Source organism: Lithobates pipiens, unplaced genomic scaffold (assembly GCF_037356315.1).
Source record: "Lithobates pipiens isolate NorthernLeopardFrog02 unplaced genomic scaffold, aLitPip1_a1.2 Scaffold_1, whole genome shotgun sequence".
Lineage (NCBI taxonomy): Eukaryota > Metazoa > Chordata > Amphibia > Anura > Ranidae > Lithobates > Lithobates pipiens.
This window is the reverse complement of record NW_027507685.1, coordinates 27,489,772-27,517,727: the sequence shown is the minus strand read 5'-3', so window position 1 is coordinate 27,517,727 and position 27,956 is coordinate 27,489,772.

Genomic DNA, 27,956 nt, shown 5'->3' with positions numbered 1-27,956 from the left:
TCAGTAGCCACTCGGTGAATGTTGGTCAGCGTTCCGTGTCTAACTCAATGATCGCTCTGTAGCCACGCCCGACATGTTTCGTAATAGAACTTACTTAATCATGCCCATATTTTTTTAAGTATCTTTATAGCTCTTTAACGATGATGTGTCTTTTTCCTGAGGAATTAAGTCCTCTTACATTATAAGTTATAACCTTAACGTCTTTCATTATTGGTCTTATTTAGGATTGTTACTTTCACAGGTAGGTGAAAACAGACAGATCTTATCTCCCTCCCTCCCTCCCTTTACCCACCCAAAACCTCCCTTTCCCATCCCTATCCCCTAGCTCTCCTCCCCCCATCCCTCCCCTCGCCCTCCCCATCCCTATTCCCACCCCCTCCCTCCCCTTCTCCCTCCTTTGATGGAATCCTGACCCTCTGGTCTGGAGCACCTTTCTTGGGACTTCCATGTTCCTCTGCTCCTTCTGGCCTGAGGTGGAGTTCTGTTTGGCACCGTCCAGACACATCCCACCTGGTACCAGGGAGATGAAACCCAAGTCTGCCAGGAGTCTGGGTCTCAATGTCACTGCTGTTTAATTGATATACTTATTCATTGGTATTATATTATTATATCTCTAGCCCTTGTCCCTCTTACCCTCCCCACCTCCTCCCCATCCTCCCACCCCAACCCATACCCCCAGTCCTTCTTCCTTTGTGGGACAAAAAAAAAAGTGTTATTTCTTTTTTGAAGCTGTTTTATAGTCCCAAGTTCTTTTCTATGCCGTATTTGCTACAGGGATATTCAATCTTCTACAAAATTCCATAGTTTCTTCTAGAAATCTCAGCCTTGCTGTGCAACCATTTTTCTTGCCAATTAGGAATGCAGAGAAACCCCAATTATATTGAACATCATTTAGCATCATCTAGCAGGCATACTAATAATGGTTTTAAAGCTCTTATCCTTTTCAGGGTTTCATTTTTTCCTCTGTCCCTGTTTTCCTGGTCTTCAATTTTATATGCTTGTTCCTGTTGTGCTTTTATCAGTGATTTAATTTCTGCTTCTAAATTCTCAATATTTGTTATTTTTTTTCGGTTATTTTCTCCACATCTTCCACTCATTCTAAAATATGGCTGAGATTTTTATGGATTTTTTCCATTTCAGTTTTCAAGGATTTTTTTGTAAACATACATGTGATTTCCTTTTTAGTCGGTAAAGAAGGATTTTCTTGGTGCAATTGTTCATCCCTTAGCTCAGGCTCTGTGCCCAAATCTTGTTCTATTGTAGTATCTGATAGGGTCTCTCTCTCCTGTATTGATTTATTTTGTGTTTTTTTTTTTTTTCCTTATCCCTATCTTTCTCTTTTTTCTTCTTGATGTCTACTTGACTGTTTCTGGTGGTTTGTTGTTTTTCAGTTGATTGCTTCTCTATGTGTCCCATTTGTGTTATCTATTTATTCATGGGGCCTGGGCTGGTGGTCAAGCTTACACAGGGTGATATAGGGGTTGCCCCACCCCTTGCTGCCTTCCCCCTCATTGTTCCCAAGAACTGACCAATCTCTAACTCTCTTTTATATCAATCAATACAGGCTAGTATAGATATTGATTTCTCCTATAATTGGTTCCTGGTTGTAGACTTTAATTGGTTATGTTGACGCATTAATAAAGGGGGTAAAAGAGGTAGTAGTTTTCTCCCACTCTCTTCTTCTCTACTAAATCCGCCCCCTCTCTTGCTTTTCCTCCTCCCTCCTGTCGCTTTCCACTTCAATAGATTTTATGTCATAGGCGAGTGAAGGCAATATTTATATAAAGATTATTATAGGCTGCTAATGGTGACTGTATCCTTTATTGTTTTCTTTTTTACAAGTTTTTAAGTTTAGAGTACGGGAAAAGTTTATTGAATCCTGATTGATATGTTGTTATTAAACAGTGATTTTTTCAGTACAAAAAAACATTTCTTAATTTTTCAACAAACTTCAGATCATTTCACCGTATCTTTTCACAGAATGGTTTCACAGCATAGCATGTCCATATACAATGTTATCGTGTACTCACTACTCCGCTGGGACTTCTGGAGTGTGTTTACTTTGTTCGCTTGCCTGAGTCTTGCCTAGAGCTCCCCTTGTAGACCCCAGCCAATCCTGGGATGTGGTTTGAGCTTATTTTTTGTGCCCCTTCTGCTATTCAGCTGAAATCCAGTGACCCTATGGAAAACGGGGGGGAGAGGGGGATGTTCGAAGGGGAGTGAGCGTCTGCCATGGCTACTCACCACACTCGCTCTCCACTCTGCAGAAATGGAATCGGCTGTTCACTGACAGAGGGAGGCCGAGGGGAAGGTATCCAAGGAGATGTCTGCGGGGTGCTACTCTCAGCGTGCCTGCTCTCTCTACTTACTGCCCTCTCTCTCCAGGAGTGGTGAACGCTGACAAGGGGAAGCCAAGGGGGGGTGCGCGGCGTGCCACTCTCAGTTCGCCCGCTTTCTCCACCCACTGTACTCCGGAGGTGACGAGTCAGCTATTCCCTGTTCACGGCCTCACTGACGGGGGAATTTGGTCTCCATTCACCTCTGGCACTCTGTGTTATTTTCGGGTCAGCTGACCTGCAAGGACCATCCACCACTCAGGATTCAGCCCAGCCCAGGGAATACAATCTCCGCCACTCTCCACCGCACTTAGCATACAGCTCCTTTCGTAAATATCACTCCACGCATTAAGTTTTGCAGCTTGTATTATCTCCTCCACTCTGGGTATATCAGGTGCTGGGTTACCGGAATGCAGGGGGGGGGGGGGGGGGGCGATCACCAATCGGTCTTAGTTGGTTCCAATGTCGGGCTGTATCAAGGTATTACAGGGTATTGCACAGACTATTGCAGGCAGCGAGACCCGGTTCTCTCCATGACCTGCTAGGTGAGGACGTGCGCCATTACTAGACTCCTCCCTTAATCTGACCGTATCTCTGGAGTTAATCCCCTTTTTAATGCATGCCAATATTCTTTTTTGTTTACAAAAGTTTTTGTTGGAAGATCCATCATAGAAAAATGGTACAAAACTAATGATAACAATCAAAAATACAATGTTGTACAATAATTCACACATGTATATGTTATCTGTTGTGTGTACCCATAGTAGTGCCCAGAAAAGTGAGCATTTTGCTTTCTCTTATCCTACCTAAAACATACTGACACTAATACTAATTTGAAAAATATACTGACCTTTTAACTTTGACCCTATGCTAACCCTGACACTGACCTGGATCAAACCCTGATCTAGCTACTGTATGTATTTTTTATTTCTTTAATATATATATATATATATATATATATATATATATATATATATATATTAGAGAGCTGTATAAATAACAGCATTTATTTTATCCAAATAATTGACACAAACAATACATATATCATAAAGAATGAATTTACCTGATGCTAAAATTCAGGGAATTTCAGAGTAACCACAGCTGTTTAAAGTTTATAATACAAAACGATTATATAATAACACAAAGATCAGTCCAATGAGATATAGCATTCCAATGTTATAACAGCGCTAACGTTGGATGGTAATTAATGTCCAACTCCACATTGAGCGTATAAAGATAAGACAATTGATTCTTGAAAGGTGATCCTAGATAATAGCCAGTAAGTGCACCTTACACCGACTCCCAGTTTTCACCACATGAGGCACACTGCCCCCCAAGGGGTTAAACTCACCAGAACATTCAAAGAAATCAGCTTTAAATGATATCCTTTAACCCAATTTCAATCGCCAGAGCAAGAGGCTGTTGTATCTTAAACTCCAGGTGGGATCATAAAATGCAAGAAGACACTAACATAGTGTAATCCCGTTTTATTGAAACAATCCCCAAATACAAAGCTCCCTCCTTCCTATATACATACAATGTCAACAGTCAATAAAGCATCATAAAATTGGAGATGGGTGTATTCACCGTTCCGCTGACCCTCGATCACTTGTGTAATCTACACAGCGTTCACAGACATTTACTGGTCAGGATCAGCTGCCGGTGGAACAAATTTGTCACTTCCGGTTACGCTGTTGTAGCCACACACTGACGTGCTTCATCACATCCGACTTCAACTCGTTACATCCGACTTCAACCATAAACGGGTAGCCCTGCCCCCCTTTGACGCTACGGAAAGCCATAGGGATGTCCCGATGCATCAGAGGGGGGTGGGATTACTCAGCAACATCATTGTGTGGCCCACCCTCAGTTATAAAAGAACTGTCACCATAGAGGTTGGTCATTATGGCGGGTCAGTGGCGGCATGCAGATTTTTTTTTCTTTTTCGGTCCATCAGAGTGAGAGAAGAAGAAGAAGAAGAAGAAGAAGAAGAAGAATGGGCTTTGTGGGACACATTTATTTTTTATTTTTTAATAAAGGACTTGTCCCAAGCTGTGTCTTGTGTTTTTTTTTACCATTTTCACACTTTTTTTGTGAAATGGTAGGGGTACATTTGTACCCCGTTACCATTTCACACAGGGGAGGAGGCCCGGGATCTGGGGGTCACCTTGTTAAAGGGGCTTCCAGATTCCGATAAGCCCCCTGCCCGCAGACCCCCACAACCACCGGGCAAGTGTTGTGGGCATGAGGCCCTTTTCCCCATCAACATGGGGACAAGGTGTTTTGTGGGGTACCCCAAAACACCCTCCCCATGTTGCAGGCATGTGGCCTGGTATGGTTCAGGAGGGGGGCGCTTTCTTGCCCCCCTCTTTTCCTGCAGCCTGCCAGGTTGCATGCTTGGATAAGGGTCTGGTATGGATTTTTGGGGGTCCCACCTCATTTTTTTTATTTTGGCGCGGGGTTCCCCTTAAAATCCATACCAGACCTGAAGGGTCTGATATGGATTTTGAGGGGGACCACGCGCCACTTTTTAAAAATGTTGGCACAGGGTTCCCCTTAATATCCATACCAGACCTGAAGGGCCTGGTATGGAATTTGGGGGGACCCCCACACATTTTTTTTATTATTCTTGGTTCAGTGTTCCACTTAATATTCATACCAGACCTGAAGGTATACGCTTACCCCGACTTGTTCATGCCCTGACTTAGTTGGGGTAGGAGGAAAACTTTGGTGGGGGTGGGTCAGCCAGAACCCCTTGACCTTTGACCTCTGGGATATGCCTGCTGACCTTTGACCTTTGGGGAGGTCCCTATTCCAATCCCTGAGTCCTAATATTGTTCTTCTAGGGGAAACCCTAATTGACCGTGGAGGAATCCCATGCCGTTTTTTTCAATTACTTTTATGTGTATTGCCGGGACCGACAATTCATTATAGCCGCGAGTACTTTTAAATTACTTTTTTCCTTTAGAAACGTCACTTTGCTCTGGGACTGTTCTAAACACTGGAAATATGCACCACTTTACAGGCATACTATAGACCCCCCAGGTACTAAATGTAAAGGAATTTTTCACTTTTATTGTTTCACTTAAGCATTATTAAAACCACTGCTCTGGAAAAAATGGCAGTTTTTAAAACTTTTTTTTTTGCTTTGATACATGTCTCCTGGGGCAGGACCCAGGTCCCCAAAAACACTTTTTATGATGATACCATGCATATAAGCCTTTAGAATTAGCACTTTTGATCTCTCCCATAGACTTTTAAAGGGTGTTCCGTGGCTTTCGAATTTGCCGAAAACACCCCAAATTGTTCGCTATTCGGCGAACAGGCGAACGCCCGATGTTCGAGTCGAACTTATGTTCGACTTGAACATTGGGCTCATCCCTACTGACTAGTCTATATATCTACATTTAACTTGATAGTATCCTTTTGAAAACCTTGTAGCCTGGAAAGGAGGGTGCAACACAGAGAGCCAATCAAAGTGCTGCAAGCAAATAGGGTAGCAAAAAAAAAGCCATCAAGAGTAGAGCATTAAAGAAGTTACTCATGTAGCGCTGACATGCTTGTTTATTAATGTGTGTTTCCATGTAATAATCAAAAGTCTATGGATGTTTCTATGGCTCAGAAGGTTGATCCTTTTACCCAGGAGGCTTGATGACCTACCCATGAACACTTTCTCTAGCAGTGCATGCTGGGTAGGGCCATTTTAGGTCTCTTGGGATCGCATGGCCAGCCTGTGACGATCTGTGTGAAGGCCCTCCCAGGAGACAGGGCCCACAGCCATTTACAGAGCGCAACCTCTTTTGTTTGTGCGAGTGACCTGACGGTGCCAGAGAGACAGTGACCAAATTGGAGAGATCCAGAGACACTCCTTTGAGCAGCGGAGGACCGGGCTCACCCAGCAGAGCGGAACAGAGCAACGGGGAAAGCTGATGGAGAAGCAAGCTGCAGTCAACAGACCAAAGTTACTACACGGAGCTCCGATCCAGTTGGTGAGCGGGTTACGGCCCACAGTTTGTTAACTTTTACACGCAGTTAGACTCATACACAGGCTTCACTAGGATTTATAGTTCCACGGAGGAGTAGAAGAGCAACTGACACTGAGTCAGCTTGAGGTCTACCTACTCTGACATCATAAGCCTGGTAGTATAAGTACTGAAGTTATACCAGGAGCACCTTTACCTCAACTTAACTTACTTTAACCTGTGGATAACAAATCACAAGGGATTACTTTAGCTAGCGAAGACAAGAAGACCAAAGACCAAGTACTTTAAGTGAGATCTCATGTATAGCTTAAAAAGTAAGGGGAGCCCCCAGGTATTTATCTATATGTATATTGTTTGATATTGTTTATATTGAATCCCATTGTACTGTCGTCCTATGTTGGGATGACAGCGCAATTACTGTAATCATCTCTTTGAATATTTTTACAGTAAAAAACACTGTTGTTTAAGCATCCAGTTGTGTGGCGTACTGTTTTCTCCCAGCAGGTGGAGCCAGTGGATCCTGAGGTTATAATACAGGTACCTTGCATTGTGTTATATTGTACTGTATTGTATTGCACCACAGCTGTGTCAAGGGGATAGAGAGCCAAGTTAGTGGGGTGTTATTACCAGAGTGCAGGCCCAACACAAACCAGCAGCTCCTTCGGGAGTCAGTGCTACACTTAGTACATGCTTTTGTTTCTTTACTGTCCAATCACTGAATGGGACAAGAGTGGAATCAGTAGTGTATTCCTTAATTATAACAGAGGATATGGTGTTGTCCACCTGTGCTATGTGCTGGGGTTGTTTAAATCTCAGGACTAGTCTCGGGACTCATCTGTAAATACAGATTACATATATGTAGTTCATTTTTATATTTAGATGTTTTACTTAAAGTGTTACTAAACCCACAACAGTAAAATCAGTCTGTATATGCAGGATAGCTTGCTTGTTATACTCACTGTGGAACTTAAGGGGTTAATCATCTGTATTGTGTAAAAAAGCTCTTTGACCCTGCATGGACAGATCCTCCCCCTCCTGCAGGGTCTCTCTTGGCAAAGCCAGAAAAGACACAGTGAGGGCAGTACTGCTGCACATACTCAGCTTGGTCTCTATTGTTGGAGAGAATATTTCCTTGTTTGAGCTATATACACGTATACACGTGGGTGTATATACAGATCCTAAATGACAGCCCAGTCCCTCCCTCCTCCTCCTCCATGCCCAGTAACTAAAAAAGAACACAGTAAGTGGGCTGTCACAATCCTGATTGATGGATGATCCACCTCCCATAACAGCATGAGGACACATATAGTAATATAGGCTATAGTGGACATCTCCTTCTACCTGAACACTCAGCACCCAAGCAGGCCATGCAGCTTATCACATGACCGTAGTATACAGATCAGCCAAAAAGGTATATAGGCGCAGTATTTTTATGTAAAATGAAGATTTATAAGGTGTGGGCACTGGGGAGGGGGGTGGATGAACTATTTTCATATTACTGGGTTTAGTAAAACTTTAAGGTCAGCTTTAAGATCTAAATCCAAAACTCTAATTCTTAAAAAAAACAATATATAGTTGTGCTCAAAAGTTTGCATACCCTGGCAGAAATTTTGAAATTTTGGCATTAATATTGAAAATATGACCAATCATGCCAAAAAAACTGTCTTTCGTTTATCTTTCAATATGTTTGTTGAGTTTTTAAAGAAGAACAAAAACATATGCAAACAGTTGTTTCATAGGCCCACATAGCCTTCCATCTTAGAGAGTAACAGTTACAAACATTAAAGTATAGAACAGTTGACATTATCACTAATCCATAGGTTAAAAGACAACATAGAACAATAAATTAGGCACAGTTGGTCCGGGGAGGGAAGATCTCTATCACTACTGGTATGTCAATTCACTGCCTGGCCAAAGATATAAGGACCCCAAACTGAAGCTCAGGGGAGACAGACATCCGCCCCGAGAGAGACCTGGCACACCATCCCTATGGCATCTAACTGTGGATGCGCCTGGCCCATCACGAGTCCCATATCCACCGACCCCAGCCTCCCTGACCCAAACTCCATGGTGGACTGACTGCAGTCCAGCGATGTGTAATTTAGGGGATTCAATCTTGTATAATAGTATAAAAACTGTAGTTCTTATATACTCTTAATGAACTAGTCAAATTGGTGTGTCTTCCGATTCCCATGGGAGGGGTGTAATTGACCCCCCTCTCACAGAAGTAAACTCTCACAGAAGAAAAGAAAAGCAGCAGGGAGTCCCTGAGGGAAGAGTAAGAAAGAAGGAAAGAGTAGAAGACCAGGAGTGTCCTATCTTCTATTTGTAGTGCCTAGGCAGAGGGAAATATTGCAGGAAGATGCCCAGAGTTCCCATATAGCTGCACATTTTTTAATAGTTTGTGCTGTAGTTTTACAACTATGTGTTCTTATGGCATGATCAAGGATATTTTCCTCTTGGCTGCCCTAAATTTTAGGGTGGGTTTTTTCCAAGCCCCTGCGAGCGTAATCTTAGCTCCCAGGAGGATGAAAAAAGACAGAACTTACATGTTTTTAGGAGACCATCAGGATTTTGTGATTTAAGAGGGCTATGGTGGGATCCTGGGAGATCGTAATGCCTGTTAAGTTCCTCAGCATGTAAAAGATCTTGTTCCTGTAAGACCTGATACGGGGACAGATCCACCAGATATGGAATTTTGTGCCCTCCAGATTGCATTACTGTCTTTTATTTATTAAAGCGGGAGTCCACCGGGACTCTGCGTTTTTTTTTTTTTTAAAAGCCAGCAGCTACAAATACTGCAGCTGCTGACTTTTAAAATAGTGACACTTACCTGTCCAGCGCGCCCGCGATGTCGGCACCCGAAGCCGATCTCTAGATCGTCTGTAAGGTGCTGCCGCCGCCATCTTGGGTATGGGAATCAGGAAATGGAGCCTTTCGGCTTCATTTCCCGGTTCCCTACTGCGCATGCGCGAATCGCGCTGCGCAATAAGGACGGTCCCCGCTGCCTCTGGGATCTGTGTGTTTCCCAGCAGGCAGCGGGGCACTTGCGGAAAGGGGCGGGCACTTGCAAAAAGGGGCGTAATCTACGCCCCTTTCCGCAGAGAGCTATCCCGGAAGTGGGTGCAGAATACCTGTACTGTACAGGTATCTGCACCCCCTCCCCCCTGAAAGGTGCCAATTGTGGCGCCGGAGGGGGGGGAGGGTTCCGATGAGCGGAGGTCCACTTTAGGGTGGACCTCCACTTTAAGGATAGCAATCACATGAAGCCATTTATTATCACATAGTTTTTTGGATACTTTTTAAATCATAATGATAACAGAAATCACCCAAATGACCCTTATCAAAAGTTGACATACCCTGGAATGGTTGACCTTGGTACAGACACAGAAGTTGGCACACACTGGTTAAAATTGCATTAAATGCTAATTTCCCACATTTGTGGCTTTTTAAATCACAATTAGTGTCTCTGTATAAATAGTCAATGAGTTTGTTAGCTCTTACAAGCTAGACACTGAGCCATGAGGAGGTAGAAAAGAACAGCCAAAAGACCTGCATAACAAGGTAATGAAGCTTTACAAAGATGGAAAAAGATATATCAAGATATCCAAAGCCTTGAATATGCCAGTCAGTACTGTTTAATCACGTATTAAGAAGTGGAAAATTTTGATTCTAAGCCAAGGTCAGGTAGACCAAAAAATATTGCAGCCACAACTGGCGGAAGAATTGCTCAGGATACAAACAAAAAACCCTCAAGTAACTGCAGGAGAAATACAGGCTGCTATCCATACTTGAACAAAAAAGAGCTGTATGGTTGAGCTGACAGGAGGAAGTCTTTACTGCGCCAATGCCACAAAAAAGCCAACGAGGCATGTCAAGGTGTTATTGGGCATATTCTAACTAGGCTTTTTTGTGGAACTTGTAAAGTAAAGGCTTCTTTCTAGCAACCAGTGCCTATATCTCTCTTGAGGTTACCTGTGGGTTTTTCTTTGTTTCCCGAACAGTTCCTGTTGCAGTTGTGGCTGCAATCTTTCTCGATCTACCTGACCTTGGCTTGGCATCAAAAGAGCCCCAACTGTTCCACTTCGTATTAAGTAATTGAACAGTACTGACTGGCATATTCAAGGCTTTGGCTATCTTTTTATATCCTTTTCCATCTTTTTAAAGTTGCATTACCTTGTTACTCAAGTATTTTTACTGTTCTTTTCCATCTCCTCATGGCTCAATGTATAGCCTTCTTAGTGCATCCATGTGAGAGCTAACAAACTCATTGACTATTTATACACAGGCACTAATTGTGATTTAAAAAGCCACAACTGTGGGAAATTAACCTTTAATTGCCATTTTAACCTGTGTGCCACCTTCTGTGTCTGTACCAAGGCCAAACATGTAAACTTTTAATCAGGGCCATTTGGGTTATTTCTGTTATCATTATGATTTTAAAAGGATCCCAAAAACTATGTGATAACAAATGGCTTTGTGTGATTGCTATCCTTAAATAAAAGACAGTCTTTTGGCATGATCAGTCATATTTTCAATATGTTCAATTTCTGCCAGGGTACGCAAACTTTTGAGCACAACTGTATTTATTCACTCCAAATTTCGTCCCTATACTGTGATCTGAACTGTTATATTTTCTGCCTATTCTAAGCAGCTTGTTGTTTTGTTATTGTTGGATGATCATCACGATCATTTTGATATCTGTGGGTCTGTTCCTAGTCATATTTATAAATTCAAGAATAAGAAGTAGGCATTGTCTATGCAGGCAGCAAAGTATGTCCATATGTTAAACACGAATGATTCCTTGTTAAATGAAATATATTACTCCATTTCCATTTCATAATGGAAAGCTGTTATATGTATTTGAACTGCTACTAAGCCAAATTGGTTCAAGATAAGAAAAAAAATGCTTATTATTTGAAATTTAGTAACAACAAATCAAGTCTGATATTACTACAATAAACAAAAGTCACTATAAATTTCAGTTAGCATCCTACATGGAATTTCAGGTGAACATGTCTGGAATTTCTGAGACATTGAATAAACCAAAAATAAATGACATGTTATGGATACAAAAATCAAGGTAATAAACAAATATAGATGGTAGTATTTGATATTTTATTTTGAATGTATAATATGTTTTCTGAAGCATTTCTTAATGTCTTGTCTGAGAACATTGTATAAACCTAAAGAAATATTTTTCATGGATTTGTGTTATTTACGCTGCTTAAGGCTACAAAAATACTAGTCTCTTGTGTTTGGTTATTTAAATGAAAGAAAATTTATCTGGAAAGTATAAGCAAACTTTATGTTCTCCAGCATTTAAATTTACTTGCATTTGCATGCATTTACACATGTTTACATGTATTTAAGTGTGTTTACATGCATTTAGAACAGAGTATTTAATCTTCCCCTCAACGTACCAAATTTGACTAGCTGTAAACGTAGCAAAACTAAATGCACATAAATGCAGGTAAAAACACTGTGTGCAATATTCCAATTAAAATCATTGCATGCATTTATTTGCATTTCCAAATGTCCATAAAATGCATATAAATGCTTGTATGTATTGCCAATGAGGCATTATTAGCTCTAACCCCAGTTACTAAAATCTAATTTTATCATTAATGTAATTTCAAAAGTTTTTTTTTTCTTTTTAAATCCGCAGCTTCATTTAAATAATACCTGGTGAGCCTAGTACAGGCACTTTTCATTATGGAAAATCAAAATGTGCAGTGCTATAGATGAAATCACAGTGAAAATTAAAATTATTCCTAAAAATATGCATATATAAACATGTTTAAAATAAACCTTATACAAAGAGCATCAAATCATGTGCAATAAACCCCCAAAAATATATACATATGAGTTATTAAATTGTAGTGCATAAAAAAAAAAACTTGAAACCAAGGTTGATTGCAAAATTCAAGGATCAGCTGAATTTAAAATAACATGGGGATCTTATAGAAATAAAATCCTCTGGGTAGGATAAAATGGATGTCAGTTCCAAATAAAGAGTGGAAATTATAGAAAAGAAGTCCTTCTAAAGCTCAGTGCAGGGGTGTCTACAGAAGAAACTCAAAACTATTCAAGAGCCCAAGAAAGGATCACACCACCTGGGTGTAGCAAGCAGGGGGCTTACCAGAAATATATATGAAAGCTAATAAATAAGGGTCAACAAACGCTTTTGATAGATAATAAAATCCTCCAGACCCTTCACCATATATTCCGAAATGGAAGTGGAACAAAACGCTAACCAATCTTATATTTATTTAAAATTATTGCACTTACATGTATCCAGAAAACATGAAGCATATTCATAGCACTGGAGGAAAGCTTTGATCACTTTCACTTTTCATTATGGGGTGGCAAATGCCTCCCAGTTGTGATCCTGCAAGGTTACCCTGTCACATGGACCTTCAATAGAAAGACTACTGGCAGCCGTTCTGACTTTAAATGCACATGCATAGTTTACCGATGTCACTATTAGATAGCAGGTACTGAGCAATGATGTGAAATTGAGTAAATACATAGGAACAGGAAGTAAGTGAAAAGGGTTGGAGGAGATCATTATCACTGAGATACAAAACAGAATAAAATAAGGTGGAAGCAGTGTTTTGTGGGGAAAAAAATACAGTTGCTTATGATATATAGTGGGGAAAATAATTATTTGATCCCTGCAGATTTTATGAGTTTGACCACTTACAAAGAAATTAAGGGTCTATCATTTTTATCATAGGTGTATTTTAAATGATAGAGACAGAAAATCAACCAAAAATCCTGAAACAAACACATGATAAAATTGTTATAAATTGAGTTGCAGTTCAGTGAGTAAAATAAGTATTTGATCCCCTACTAACCAATAATAAGACTGGCTGCCGCAGACTGGCTACATTATGTGCTCTTGCAGTACACAGATTAGTCCTGGTAATGTAAGAAGTTGCTCCCAACGACAATTTTTACATGTATAAAAGATACCTGTCCACAGAATCTCTTTCTTCCATTCAAACCTCACCATCATTGGCAAGACCAAAGAGCTGTCAAAGTACATCAGGGACAAGATTGTAGACCTGCACAAGGCTGGAATGGGCTACAACACCATCAGCAAGAAGCTTGGTGAGAAGAAGACTGTTGGAGCGATTATTCCCAAATGAAATACAAAATAACCATCAATCACCCTCGATCTGGAGTTCCATGCAAGATTTTGCCTTGTGAAGTAAGGATGATCATGAAAAAAGTGAGGAATCAACCCAGAACTACACGGGAGCAGCTTGTGAATGATCTCTGCTAAAACTTTCAACTGAATATTAAAGGGGTTATAAAGTCAGCAGGTTTTTTTTAATCTTAATGCATTCTATGCATTAAGATAAAAAGCCTTCTGTATGTGGCAACCCCCTCAGCCCCCGTAATACTTACCTGAGCCCCAGCTCTGTCCAGAAATGTCCATGAGTGTCTCGGCTCCAGCTGCTCTCAATCAAATTCAGTTAGCCAATCAGGAGAGAGAGGGGGCGGGCCCGGGCCACAGCTCCGTGTCTGAATGGGCACAGGGAGCTGTGACTCAGCTCGGGGGCTCCCATACCAAGATGCTTTCTGTGGGGCACTCAACAGGAGGGAGGGGCAAGGAGCACTGAAGAGGGACCCGAGAAGAGGAGGATCTGAGCTGCTCTGTGCAAATCCACTACACAGGGCAGGTAAGTACAACATGTTTGTTATTTGTATAGAAAACAAAATTAGACTTTACAATCACTTTAAATCCAATTAAGATGTGCTTTATGTTCACTGATGGACAGAAAATGCATAACACTAACGTAGAATTTCTTAACCTGCTTGGTCGCACATACTACCACTCTGCTCTCATGTGCATCAAAACTTACCTAGGGCAGTGGTCATAAACCCTGTCCTCAGGGCCCACTAACAGGCCAGGTTTTATGTATTACATTGGGGAGATGCAGACTAGAATACTGCAATCACTGAGCAGCAAATTATATCACCTGTGATGTATTTCAGTTATCTTGCAAACTTGGCCTGTTAGTGGGCCTTTAGGACGGTGTTGATGACCACTGACCTAGTGCTACCTTCCAGATTCACCAATGCCAGCCTTACAACTGCAGATATGCCTTTATATGAAATCTTCTTCCATCCAACTCCACAATGGTGAGCGTGTAACAGTTCACAAAATAAAATTGTACTGTGTATAATAATTTATTGTCATATGAAAACTTGCTTGTAAATGCTTAACATATTTTGTCCAATCCAAATGTTCCTACGCAAGGAGATCTCTTCTCAGCTTCAAGGAAACTCATCTACAATTGAACTCATGCAAAGGTAAAACACCTTTGGACAGCAGCCTCACAGGTGGTCTAGTGACCTCAACGTATGGCTTATTTTTTTCTATTTTGGGATGTGAAACTCAAATTTATATGATACATAGAACTATACCAACCAGGATCATAAAACTAGGTCCAAAGGAACAAAAGCAAGCTTTTGACTTCATAAACAAACAGTATACCGATCTTAAACTTCCCCTTGAAAACAGTATTATGTTTTTCTTTCAGTGACCTAATGTTGCCTTTTCTCTTTGCACAGAAATGAACTGTGTTTTGTGATTTTCTAATGTCCAAATGCACACTATAACCTATTGTTCAGTGGTAAATTGTTTTATGGGGCGTCTTTATGGATACAGAAAAAACTTGCTGTGAATTTGATGATATTTTGTCACTGTGTGAAATGGGGATTACTAAATGGATCCTAGTTACAGTGGCACTTAAGAAATCCTCAGGGTTTAGTTCATCAACTTCTCCCCTTTCAAGTAGACACGGTGGTGGGGTATTAATTCTTTCTCATGCTGGCAAGCAATTTTCCTTGTTTTTTTTCTGATTCACCCTGACTTGCTATGGATTATACTATGATCTTCTAGACCTGTTGTTTGTTATTGACTCCCTCACTTACTGTTTTAATCTGCTTGTTTATTCCCTAATTTTTAAATGTCATTGTACGTAAAACCAGCTATAGAGATGGAAATATTACAGCAAAAGGTTTATGCCTTTCTAAAACTTTTTTTCTTAATTTTTATAAGGTTTGCTTTTGTTGTTACTGTAAGCTAAAGTACACATTTTTTTCCATATAGTTCTTCAACGGTATCACTGATGCTTCTGCAGCATTGCTAATTTCCTGTGACTACTTTTTTGTAGCCTCCTATCAAATGCAGAAATGTATCTAAGAGAGTTGCTTAACAGCAGACATCAGCAGCGCATTTTTTTAAATGTATTTTATTGAAAAGTTCCTATTTAGTGATAGTTATATTTCAGTGTGGGACTGTCAATGAGATTAGTCCACTGCAAGTCATACCAGCAATGCAAAGCTTTTCAAAGAGTGTAGGAAAGGTAAAGACCAATGGTGATGGACGAACTTCCGACGGGACGTTTCACTTTTAACCTTAAAAACCTCCAGGTGATATTTTCAGCCCCAAAATACTTACTAGCTGCACACAGATAGTCCCACAACATGGACACTGGCATACCACAAGTATTAAGTGAATCAATTTTTGTCAATTCAGGGGCGCATGAAGGCCAAGGAGGAGAGGCAAGGTCAGACCAGGCTATGAAGGGGGTGCAGGAGATGATCAGTGCCACAGTCAGGGCAGCGGAGTCCTGTGCCAGTGTCCCAGTGTGCCCACCTGTGCTTGAGCCAATGACCCCTCCCTCTGCCTGGCCCTTACCCCCACCTATGCAGGGCTCCACTGCAGTGGTCCGGAGGTGCCAGTCCAGTGCTGATCCACAGCCATGGTGCTGGCACTGCCTGCTGATTGGCTTCTACGCTGCTATCTCCCTCACTGACACCAGCACTGAGATAGAACACTGACACCAGCACCGCGATAGAGACTGAGCACTGACACCAGCACTGAGATAGAGAGCACTGACACCAGCACCGTGATAGAGAGCACTGACACCAGCACCGTGATAGAGAGCACTGACACCAGCACCGAGATAGAGAGCACTGCCACCAGCACCGAGATAGAGAGTACTGACACCAGCACCGAGATAGAGAGCACTGACACCAGCACCGTGATAGAGAGCACTGACACCAGCACTGACACCAGCAACTCGCTGCAGGACCCAAAAATATGACACCGCTCAACCTCTTCAGACAGGAGGGTACAAGCATATAGTACAGTGTGCTTTTTTTGTACAAGTGAGCCAAAGGTAGAAATAAATAAATAAATTGTTTATAGAGTTATGCATATACATGGTCTACTGGTCACATGTGTTGAATTCCTCCGAGATCCATGCCTCATTCATTTTTATAAATGTGAGGTAGTCAACACTGTCGTGAACTAGGCGAGTGCACTTATCGATCATGATCCCCCCTGCTGCGCTGTTGTCCTCCTCGTTCTCCTCCCCCATCCACAGACAAGAACAGGGATCCCAGAAAGGTTTAAAGCATGCTCTTCTTGCTCCTCCTCATCCGCTCCGGCACCATCCTCCTCTGACTCCTCTTCAGACTCCTGTTGTTGACTTGTCTCAGATAGAGTAGCCCCCCCATGGGAATTCATCCAGCTTTCCGACTTCCTCATCTTCCTGCTCCTCCACGGCTTGATCAATGACACAATGCAATGCACGCTCCATAAAGAAGGCGTAAGGTATGATGTCACTGATGGCGCCATGGCTGCGACTGACCAGTTTAGTGATCTCATCAAATGGCCGCAGAAGTCTGCATGCATCGCGCATGAGTAGCCACTGGCGCGGTGAAAAAAAAACAAGCTCCCAGAACCTGTTCTGCCACAGAGTTCATACAGGTAGTCGTTAACTGCACGTTTCTGCTGGAGCAGCCTATCAAGCATATAGAAGGTTGAGTTCCATCGCGACGGGCAATCGCAAATAAGACGTCTGACCTTCAGATTGTGTCACCGCTGAATGTCAGCAAGGCGAGCCATGGCCGTGTAAGATCTTCTGAAATGGGCTGAGATTTTCCTTGCCTGCCGCAAGATGTCCTGGACCCCAGGGTATTGGACAACGAATCGCTGCACAACCAAGTTTAAGACGTGTGCCATGCATAGCACATGTGTAATTTTGCCCTGTTTCAATGCGCTAAGCAGATTGGCACCATTGTCGAACACAACTTTACCAACTGTCAAATTGAGCGGTGTTAGCCACTAATCTGCCTGTGAACGCAATGCTGAAAGGAGAGCAGGGCCAGTATGGCTCTTGGCTTCTAGGCACAACAGGTGCAGCACAGCATGGCAACGTCTCACCTGGCATGTCGAATAGGATCTGGGGATCTTGGGGCAGCGCAGCAGAAGAGACGCTAGCAGCAGAAAAGGAGGAGTCAGCCGAGGAGGAGAGAGAGGATGGAGTAGGAGGAGGAGAAGAAGAGGCATGCCTGCATGCAATCCATGGAGGTAAAACCAAATCTACATGGGTGCCACGGGTTACATGCTTGATGGCCATCAGAAGGTTCACCCAGTGGGCAGTAAAAGTTATATACCTTCCCTCCCCTTTTTTATGCATGCTAATATTCTGCTGCTTGGCACTGAATGCTGTTGCACAATCTGTCATCTACTAGTACCCCTAGATCCTTCTCCATCCTTAACTACCCCAGCTGTACTCCACCTAGTGAATATTTTACATTTATGTTTTTTGACCCCAAGGTCCTTACTTTACATTTCTCCACATTAAGCCTTGTTTGCCATTTCTCTGCCAACTCCTTTATTTTATTCAGGTCATTCTGCAAAATTTCCATGTCCTGATGAGAGTTTATTAATCTGCTTAACTTTGTGTCATCCGCAAAAACCGACACTGAACTATTCATCCCATCCTCTATGTCGTTTATGAATATGTTGATTACAATTGGTCCCAAGATAGAACCTTGGGGTACTCCACTCAACACTCCAGACCAGTCTGAGTACATGTTATTTACCACTACCCTTTGGACCCGTCCCTGTAACCATTTTTTTACCCAAGCACAAGGAACATCCCCTCATATGGAATTGCAGTGTATTGGAAAAATGTTTCCAAGCATTTATTAGAAGACGTAAGTGGACCAGAGCAGTACTGGTCTTAGTTGACATGCATAGTAATATTTTATAATGTCTGATTGTCTGGATATCCTAAGCCCCTGTACACACGGTCAGAGATTTCCACAACCAAATCCGTCGGATTTTGCCCGTCGGATTTTGTCTGTCGGATCTTGTCCGTCGGATCTTGTCCGAAACTGTTGCATACACATGGTCGGACAAAGTTGGCGAAAAATCCGATCTTTCAGAACGTGATGACGTAATTTCGTTATGATGGGACTACATTCAGGCTAGTAGCCAATAGCTTTGGTGTAGGAATTTGATCTGAGCATGCGTGGCACTTGGTCCGATCAAAATTCTCTACACATGATCGAAGTATGTCCGATCGGCCCAGTTGGTCGGGAAATATTTCCAACATGTTGGAAAATTGGGTTCAACGGATATTCCGACGGAATCAGTCCGATGCATACCACACACAGTCGGATTATCCGACAACACGGTCCGATAGGACACATTCCGACAGATTCTCCGACCGTGTGTACAAGGGCTTAAACTTCTTGAGATCTAGTAGATGTGAGAAAGTGCATTCTCTTTGCCATCCATTCTTAATTTTTATCCTGAGCCGTGAACATCAATGTATTTGATAAATGCAAAATTTTAGCAATAGAGAGTTGGTTATATTTAATATATGGCATGCTGGGCTCATAATAAATCGAGTTTTTAATTATAGTACCAGGTTTATTTACATAGTAAGTGATTCTTATGGGAAAAAAGTATACTAAGTTTTCAACTAAAAATGGTTCAGCAGCTTTATATTTCTGTAGAAAAGTCATATCTATGACTTTCACTCTCAAGAAAAGCTTTACAGTAAATCTATGAAAATATGTGTTATATTGGTCAGGGTTACTGGTGAGATAGCTACATTATATTGGGTCTCTACATTGACAGCTGCAATGTGAACAATAACTACACAGAGGGGCTACGTGTTATCTATAAACATACATGTGCAATTGTTTGAAGTTTATGTCTTTTTTTGTGCTTATTTGTTTTAAAACTCATGCCTTATGCCTATTGTATTTAATATATATCTATCTATATATAGATATACACTATATTGTCAAAAGTATTGGGACACATTCCTTTACAAGCACACAAACTTTAATGGCATCCCAGTCTTAGTTCATAGGGTTCAGTATTGAAATGGCCCACACAGCTTCAACTCTTCTGGGAAGGCTGTCCACAAGGTTTAGGAGTGCGTCTATGGAAATGTTTGACCATTCTTCCAGAATCACATCGTGAAATTAGGCGCTGATGTGGACAAGAAGGCCTGCATCACAGTCTCTGCTCTTTTTTTTTTTTTATTCAATTCTTTCTTATTTGAGAAAAAAATACAATAGTTTCCCATACATATTGATACAATAATCCCCTTAGTGTATAACACCAATCTCCCCCTTTAAAACACATAAACAACCAATACAAAAAAAAAAAAGAGAAACATGCCAGAGAGGAGGGGAAACAAACTTATATCATCACAGTAGAGTAGTAATCAACCGCTTTTTCCTTTTATCCCTCCCACCCCTCCTCTCCCCCCACCCTCTTATATTCACAATTTCTCCCCTTCACAATTTCTCCCCTTCACAATTTCTCCCCTTCACAATTTCTCCCCTTCACAATTTCTCCCCTTCACAATTTCTCCCCTTCACAATTTCTCCCCTTTCATTCTCCATTCATATCTTCCATTCCTTACTCACTTTCATCCCATCTCCCACCATTTATTCCATATCCTTTGATATTTCTTGTAATTACCCCTTTTTCTATATATATTCCTCTTTCTTTATCGTGTCTCTGCTCTAATTCATCCCAGAGGTGTTCTATTGGGTTGAGGTCAGGACTGGCCAGTCAAGTTTCTCCACCCCAAACTCACTCATCCACGTCTTTATGCACCTTGCTTTGTACACTAGTCCAAATAATTTGGTGGAGGGGGGATTATGGTGTGGGGTTGTTTTTCAGGGGCTGGGCTTGGCCCCTTAGTTCCAGTAAAGGGAACACTTAAGGCATCAGCATGCCAAGACAATTTCAGGTTCCCAAATTTGTCGGACCAGTTGGGGGTGGCCCCTTCCTGTTACAACATGACCATTGCACAAATTGAGGTTGAATGAGTGAAGACTATGAGTCAATCTTCTCATCCAACATCAATGCCTCACCTCACGAATGACTTCTGTAAGAATGGTCAAACATTCCCATAGACACATCCCTAAACTTTGTGGACAGCCTTCCCAGAGGAGTTTAAGCTGTTTTAGCTGCAAAGGGTTATGCAACACTGTACCCAAAAAAAAAAATGTTGGCGCTATTTTTTCCCCACAAATAGAGCTTTATTTTGGTGGTATTTGATCACCTCTGCTTTTTTTATTTTCTGCGCTATAAACAAGTAAAGACTGACAATTTGAAAAAAAATTGAAAAAAAAAATATTTTTTACTTTCTGCTATAAAACCTATCCAATAACAAATTGAAAAAAAAAATAATATATATATATATATATATATATATATATATATATATATATAGAAATGTCTGCACCAATTAAGACCAATATGTATTCTGCTACACTTTTTTGGTGAAAAAAAATCCAATAAGCGTATTTTTTTATTTTTTTTTACTAGTAATGGCGGAAATCTTAGACTTATAGCTGGACTCCGATATTGCGTTGGACATTCGGACACTGACTGACACTTTTGAAACTTTTGGGACCAGTGACACTATTACTGTGATCTGTGCTAAAAATATGCACTGATACTGTACTAATGACACTGGCTGGGAAGGGGTTAACATCAGGGGGTTAACTGTATACCTAGCCAGTATTTAACTATATTGTGTGAGGTGCTTTTAGTAGAGGAAGAGATGGAACTTATTCCCTGGTTTGCAGAGTCACAAATTCCATCCCTTCTCTCTTATCAGAATGGCAATCTGCCTCGTTTACACAGTTCTGCCTATCTGACTGATGATCGGTGGGTGCCGAGGACATGGGGACATGGGGCACCGTGAGTTTGTAAAATAAACTAAAGTAAATCTAAAGTAAACAAACTTGTTTCTAAACTAACATTGAAGCTGAATTTAAAAAAAAATCTCACAGTATACTGTATTTCAGTGTACAATTCCAGAACAAAATGTTAATGGTATTTATATCTAAGATAAGGTATTGTGTCAAATGTTGGTAATTGATCCCAAATGCAATTAACTCGTTTTTAAAGTGTAACTCAACTTTTGTGGGGAAAAATAGCAAATAAAAAATATAATATTGTGTATACAATTGCTACATGCAGTAAGTTTTATTCTAATTGAATGCTTTTTCAAAATGATCTTTCATTTTCAATCTGCAGCTCTGTAATTTTCTGTAAAATGCAATGCAACATGGCTACCTGGAGGTGTTCTGTACACAGAATGTGCACAGAACGCCCCAAAGAAACATAATTTCCTGATTGTGTAATTGGCTTACTGATTTTCCCAGAAGTCTACACTAAGATACACGTCAGATTTTTAGCATCCCCTGCAATTTTTTTTAAATTTTTTTGGTGAGATACTCCCAAAGGGAAATCACTACTTAAGGTATACAAACCTTGCCATTTTCCTCATTAGAGCTTTGCAGGTGCAGCAGCTAATTGATAATTATAAAATCAGTCCGATACAGATTCAGTCCCTCTGCACATACAAACAGCTATTTCTTCAGAATAACAAAAGGCAGCAATCTGTACCAAACTTTGTTAAAATCCTTGTAATGCGCATAGATCACCCAGAGGGGAATAAAAAAAAAAATGTATATAACAATGTGTGAACACGAATATGAATTCATATTGGTATCCAACGTGGAGCAGTGCAGCGTGGGGGGGCATCAATAATCCCACTGCACAGTGCTCCACGTTGGATATCGTCATCTCCTTATTGCTATTGAACCTCCAGTGACACCGTAGGCTTATTTAATCATTTATTCTTTATCCCTCTTTTTTCATACATCAAGTGTACAAAGATTTTTGGTTTTAATTTTATGATGATTATCAATTAAACTTGCTCTGGTTTACCAATACCACCTTGAGAGATTTTCTTCATTGACCTACTGCATGTTGATATCTTCTATTGGGCCATTTGTGTTGTCTGCCTGTGGTATGCTTGTCTAGTGTTACCCATCAAGCGCTGATATTCCCTGCTTATTAATATATACAGTATATTTATTGAATTGTTAGCTTTTTACTTTTAAATTGTTTCAAACTTTTGTCATAAAGAAAAGATACCATAATCCGATGGCTCATATTCTGCAACTTTCCCTTGGGATTTTTCCACCTTAACCCGTAACTTTTGAGACCTTTCTACAAATACACCTAAAAGGGTCAGAGGTATTTATGAGACACTATTTTCAGTGCAGGTGTAGGCAATATCTCATGCAGAATTCATAAAATTCATTTTGAATTCATTATTCAAAAATAAAGGGGGGTTATTTCCGAAAGGCAAATCCACTTTGCACTACAAGTGCAAACTACAAGTGCAAAGTGCACTTGAAATTGTACTGAAAGTGCGCTAAATCTGAGGGGTAGATCTGAAATAAGGGGAAGCTCTGCTGATTTTATTATCCAATCATATGCAAGCTAAAATGCTGTTTTTTATTTTCCTTGCATGTCCCCCTCGGATCTACAGGGACTGCACTTCCAAGTGCACTTTCAGTGCAATGTGCACTTTGCACTTTTAGTTTGCACTTGTAGTGCAAAGTGGGTTTGCCTTTTGGAAATAACCCCCAAAATATCCTTAAGTGTGTGCTTCTTTATGGCTGATTGGTTTTCCAAATCTTTAGTGATTAATGACATTCATTTAGAGGCAGAACACAACTGCAGTAACTAGACTTTTGCACACAGTGAAAACAATGAAATATAACATTTCCACAGTAAAATTTTATAGTTAAAATCTATCACGGTAAACTCATATCAGTCTTGTCCAAATTAATATTTAAATACATACTTAAAAGACCAACTTGATTTTTCAGACTGCTGTTGACTTCAACCAGCAGCGGACTGGTACAATAATAATGCCATGTCAGATATGGCAAGATCAGATAATTCTATCATGATATAAACACAAAACACTTGCCATGTTCTTTAACCATTGATACATTAGAACACGAAGAGGCGTTCCATGCACAATAAGTTATTTACATCGATCCTATTTAGTATCTCAGACTAGGAACTTGATTTACTACCAGACTGATGCAACATTGCCAGCTTATAGCTGGCAATATACCAGTACCAGCAGCGGTGGAATTCTATGTATAGTGAGGGAAGACCTGTTGATAAATATGAAAAGCCTGTGATAAATATTAAAATATGTTTTGTGCCTATTGAGGAATATTTTGCATTAATAAATGTCTTACAATGACAGATCATTTTTCATTGTTTAGTGCAAAGAATGATAGAAAATAAACATTTAAAACTTTCCAATTCTTCTCTCATTGGTTGGGTGAAATCTATTCTGGGATTGGTTTGTGCTTTGTCAATTGGCTTGTGGAATAGGTGACTGGTCTAGTGATTAGAAACTCTCTCTGGCACATCTGAGTTGAAATAACTTCCTTGTATCCCAATTAGCAGAATGTTAACCCTATAGATAGACATGCGCAATTCATTTTGTTACGAATTTCTTTTAGGACGTAATTTGGCATATTTGTTCATTCGGAAGCATCCGAAGAAACGAAAGAATGAAAACCCGAAAGGACGAAAATCTGAAAGAACAAAAATACGAAAGAATGAAAAACGATTCAACTTATGAGTTTAACAAATCGATTACATTCAAATTTTTTTTTTTTGTTATAATTAAATGATTAACTATTATTATACTTTTTATTATTATTATTATTAATAATAATAATTAGTATTATAAACACATAAATTATATTTTTGGAATTTCCTTTCAAATTTGGCTAAAGTTACTGTTAGTGAACGTACCCAATACGAATGGATCCGAAATTATGAATTATCTGAAGGAATGCTGCATCTAAATGAATGGAACGTAATGAATATGAATGCATCCGAAGTTCCGAATTATCCAAAGTAACAAATGTCGCATCTAAACGAATAGAACGTAATGAATACAAATGTATCTGAAGTTATGAATTATCCAAAATAATGAATGCCACATCTAAACAAATAGAACGGAACAAATATGAATTCATCTGAAGTTACAAATAATCCAAAGTAATGAATGCTAATCATAACAAATGATCCGATAAACGAAAAAAAAAACCTGAATGAAACGAAAATAAACCCATTTTTCGGTCGTGCACATGTCTACTTATTGATGTTAAACAGTTGAAAAATGCTCAATGACCTTACATTTGTTTGGATGCCTCGTGGGTTTAGATTTCTGAACAAATGTGTAACTTATCATCGCTGAGGTGTTGTATAAAACTTAGAGGGTAGCATAATGTCATGAAAGATGTGAACATTACATTTAGTGTTCTTTCAACCATGGAACTGTAAACTTGCATAAAAAGACCCCTTCATCGATGGATGTTCTTTGTTGACTATTTTGATTTTATGGCCATGTACAATTGTGCTCATAAGTTTATATACCCTAGCAGAATTTATGATTTTCAGAGAATATGAATGATAACACAGAAACTTTTCACTCATGGTTCGTGTTTGTCTGAAGTCATTTATTATCAATCAACCTTGTTTACTCTCTTTAAATCATAATCACAACAGAAACTACCCAAATGACCCTGATCAAAAGTTTACATACCCTGGTGATTTTGGCCTAATAACATGCACACAAGTTCACACAAAGTGGTTTGAATGGCTATTAAAGGTAACCATCTTCACCTATAATCTGCTTGCTTGCAATTAGCGTGTGTGTATAAAAGATCAATGAATTTCTAGACTCCTGACAGACCCTTGAATCTTTTATCCAGTGCTGCACTGACGTTTCTGGATTCTGAGTCATGGGGAAAGCAAAATAATTGTCAAAGGATATGCAGGAAAAGGTAGTTGAACTGTATAAAACAGGAAAGGGATATAAATGGATATCCAAGGAACTAAGAATGTCAATCAGCAGTGATCAAACTCTAATCAAGAAGTGGAAAATGAGGGGTTCTGTTGAAACCAAACCACAGTCAGGTAGACCAATCAAAATTTCAACCACAACTGCCAGGTAAATTATTTGGGATGCAAAAAAACCCCCACAAATAACATCAGGTGAAATACTGGACTCTCTGAAAACATGTGGTGTTTCAAGATGCATAATAAGGAGGCACTTGAAGAAAGATAGGCTGCCTGAAGAAAGCCATTACTACGCAAATACCACAAAGTATCCTGCTTACAATACGCCAAACAACACAGAGACAAGCTTCAAATCTTCTGGCACAAAGTCATTTGGAGTGATGAAACCAAAATGTAGCTTTTTGACCACAGCCATAAACGCTTCATTTGGAGAGGAGTCAACAAAACCTATGATGATTGGTACACCTCCGTGAAACAGGGAGGTGGATCACTGATATTTTGGGGATGTGTGAGCTACAAAGGCACAGGAATTTGATCAAAATTGATAACAAGCTGAATGCAGTATATTATCAAAAATTACTGGAGGAACATTTGCATTCATCTGCCAGGAAGCTGCGTATGGGACGTACTTAGACATTCCAACATGACAATGATCCAAAACACAAGGCCAAGTCGACCTGTCATTGGCTACAGCAGAATAAAGTAAAGGTTCTTGAGTGGCATCCTCAGTCTCTTGACCTCAATATTATTAAGCCACTCTGGGGAGATCTCAAACATGCAGTTCATGCAAGATAGCACAAGAATTTACAGGAACTGGAGGCTTTTTGCCAAGAGGAATGGGCAGCTTTACCATCTGACAAGATAAAGTTGCCGTTGATGTTAAAAGGGGCAATACACGATATTAAGAACTGGGGTATGTAAACTTTTGTTCAGGGTCATTTAGGTAGTTTCTGTTGTCATTATAATTTAAAAAGAGTAAACCCAGTTGATTGATAATAAATGGCTTTAGCCAAATACTAACCATGAGTGAAAGAAAAGTTCCTGTGTTATCATTCATATTCTCTGAAAAATGGCCAAGAAATCATAAATTCTGCGAGGATATGTAAACTTATTACACAACTGTACATGTGCCCCATGGCACTACCTAGCTCAACTGCCCTGAAAGAGGAGTTTGTACTGAACTAAAGAAATGTAACCCTGTCTGGGTAATATACATTGTATTTTCTGCAATGTAGTTCTATTATGGATGAGCTGATGGTTTGGCCAAACTTTGGCCATTTTGGTATTCAGATGACTGCCCCAACTCTTGTCTGTCTGGCCCCCTGTTTGGCAGGAGCCGAGCATCATATATAAAAGTGGTATTTCTACCAGTGGCAGTGTTTCCATAAGGGCAGACGGAAGCCGACCCCTCTGTCTTGCCACGCCCCATATGACTAATGGGTAGATTCGTACATTGCCATAGCCATAGGCTCTAATAGGCTTAAAAAAAAGGTGGACTCGGAACGAAGAGCATTGCACTCAGAGCCCACCCAGGTGTGTTAGAAAAGCAAGTGAATATTTGCTTTTCTAACACTGAACCAGCTCTCTGCCATTCAGTTAGCACAGGTCTAATACCCATCACCTAATTGGCTGAAGGCAGAGGCAATCCTGTACGACACCTAGAAGGAAGGAGAGATGCAGAGAAGCATGGAGGACAGCATAGAGGACTCGCTGCTTGTCCCACACACAGCTCGCTGCTGTCACCCGATGCCTGACCTGCCACCAAGATTGGGTAAGTGCCGGGCAGACAGCAGACGGGCAGGGGGTCACAGTGGCTGCATTTGATGGGACAAAAGTCGCTGCATATGATGGGGCACAAGTAGCTGCATATCATTGGCACAAGTGGCTGCATATGATGGGGCACAAGCAGCTGCATATGATGGGCACAAGTGGCTGCATTTGATGGGGCACAAGTGGCTGCATATGATGGACACAAGTGGCTGCATATTATGGGCAAAAGTGGCTGCATATGATGGGCCACAATTGGCTGCATATGATGGGCACAGTGGCTGCATTTGATGGGGCACAGTAACTGCATTTGATGGGCACAGTGGCTGCATTTGATGGGCACAGTGGCTGCAATTGATGGAACAGTGGCTGCATGTGATGGGCACAGTGGGGCTGTAATTGATGTTTTTTTTTCAGCATTTTTCAGTTTGTTTGCACCCCCCCAAAAAAATTTTGAGCACCAGCTGCCACTGATTTCTATCACTTCTATATATGACAGCTTCCCACAGTCACTGGTTCTTAATGAATCAGTGGGTGCTTGCACCCGCTGCATCCTTAGAATCCCTGCCACGTAAGCAAAGGGGTAAAGGATAGCAGTAACATACACTGAGCAAAATTATAAACGTACCACTTTTGTGTTTGCCCCTAAATATCATGCGCTCAACTGAAAGATCTACAACTTTTTCTATGTACACAAAGGGCCTATGTCTCTCAAATATTGTTCACAAATCTGTGTTAGTGAGCACTTTTCCTATGCCGAGTGTCCGGTGAGTATGCTGGCTATGCAAAAAGCTGGGATGTTTTTAGCTTCCAGAAATGGTTTAC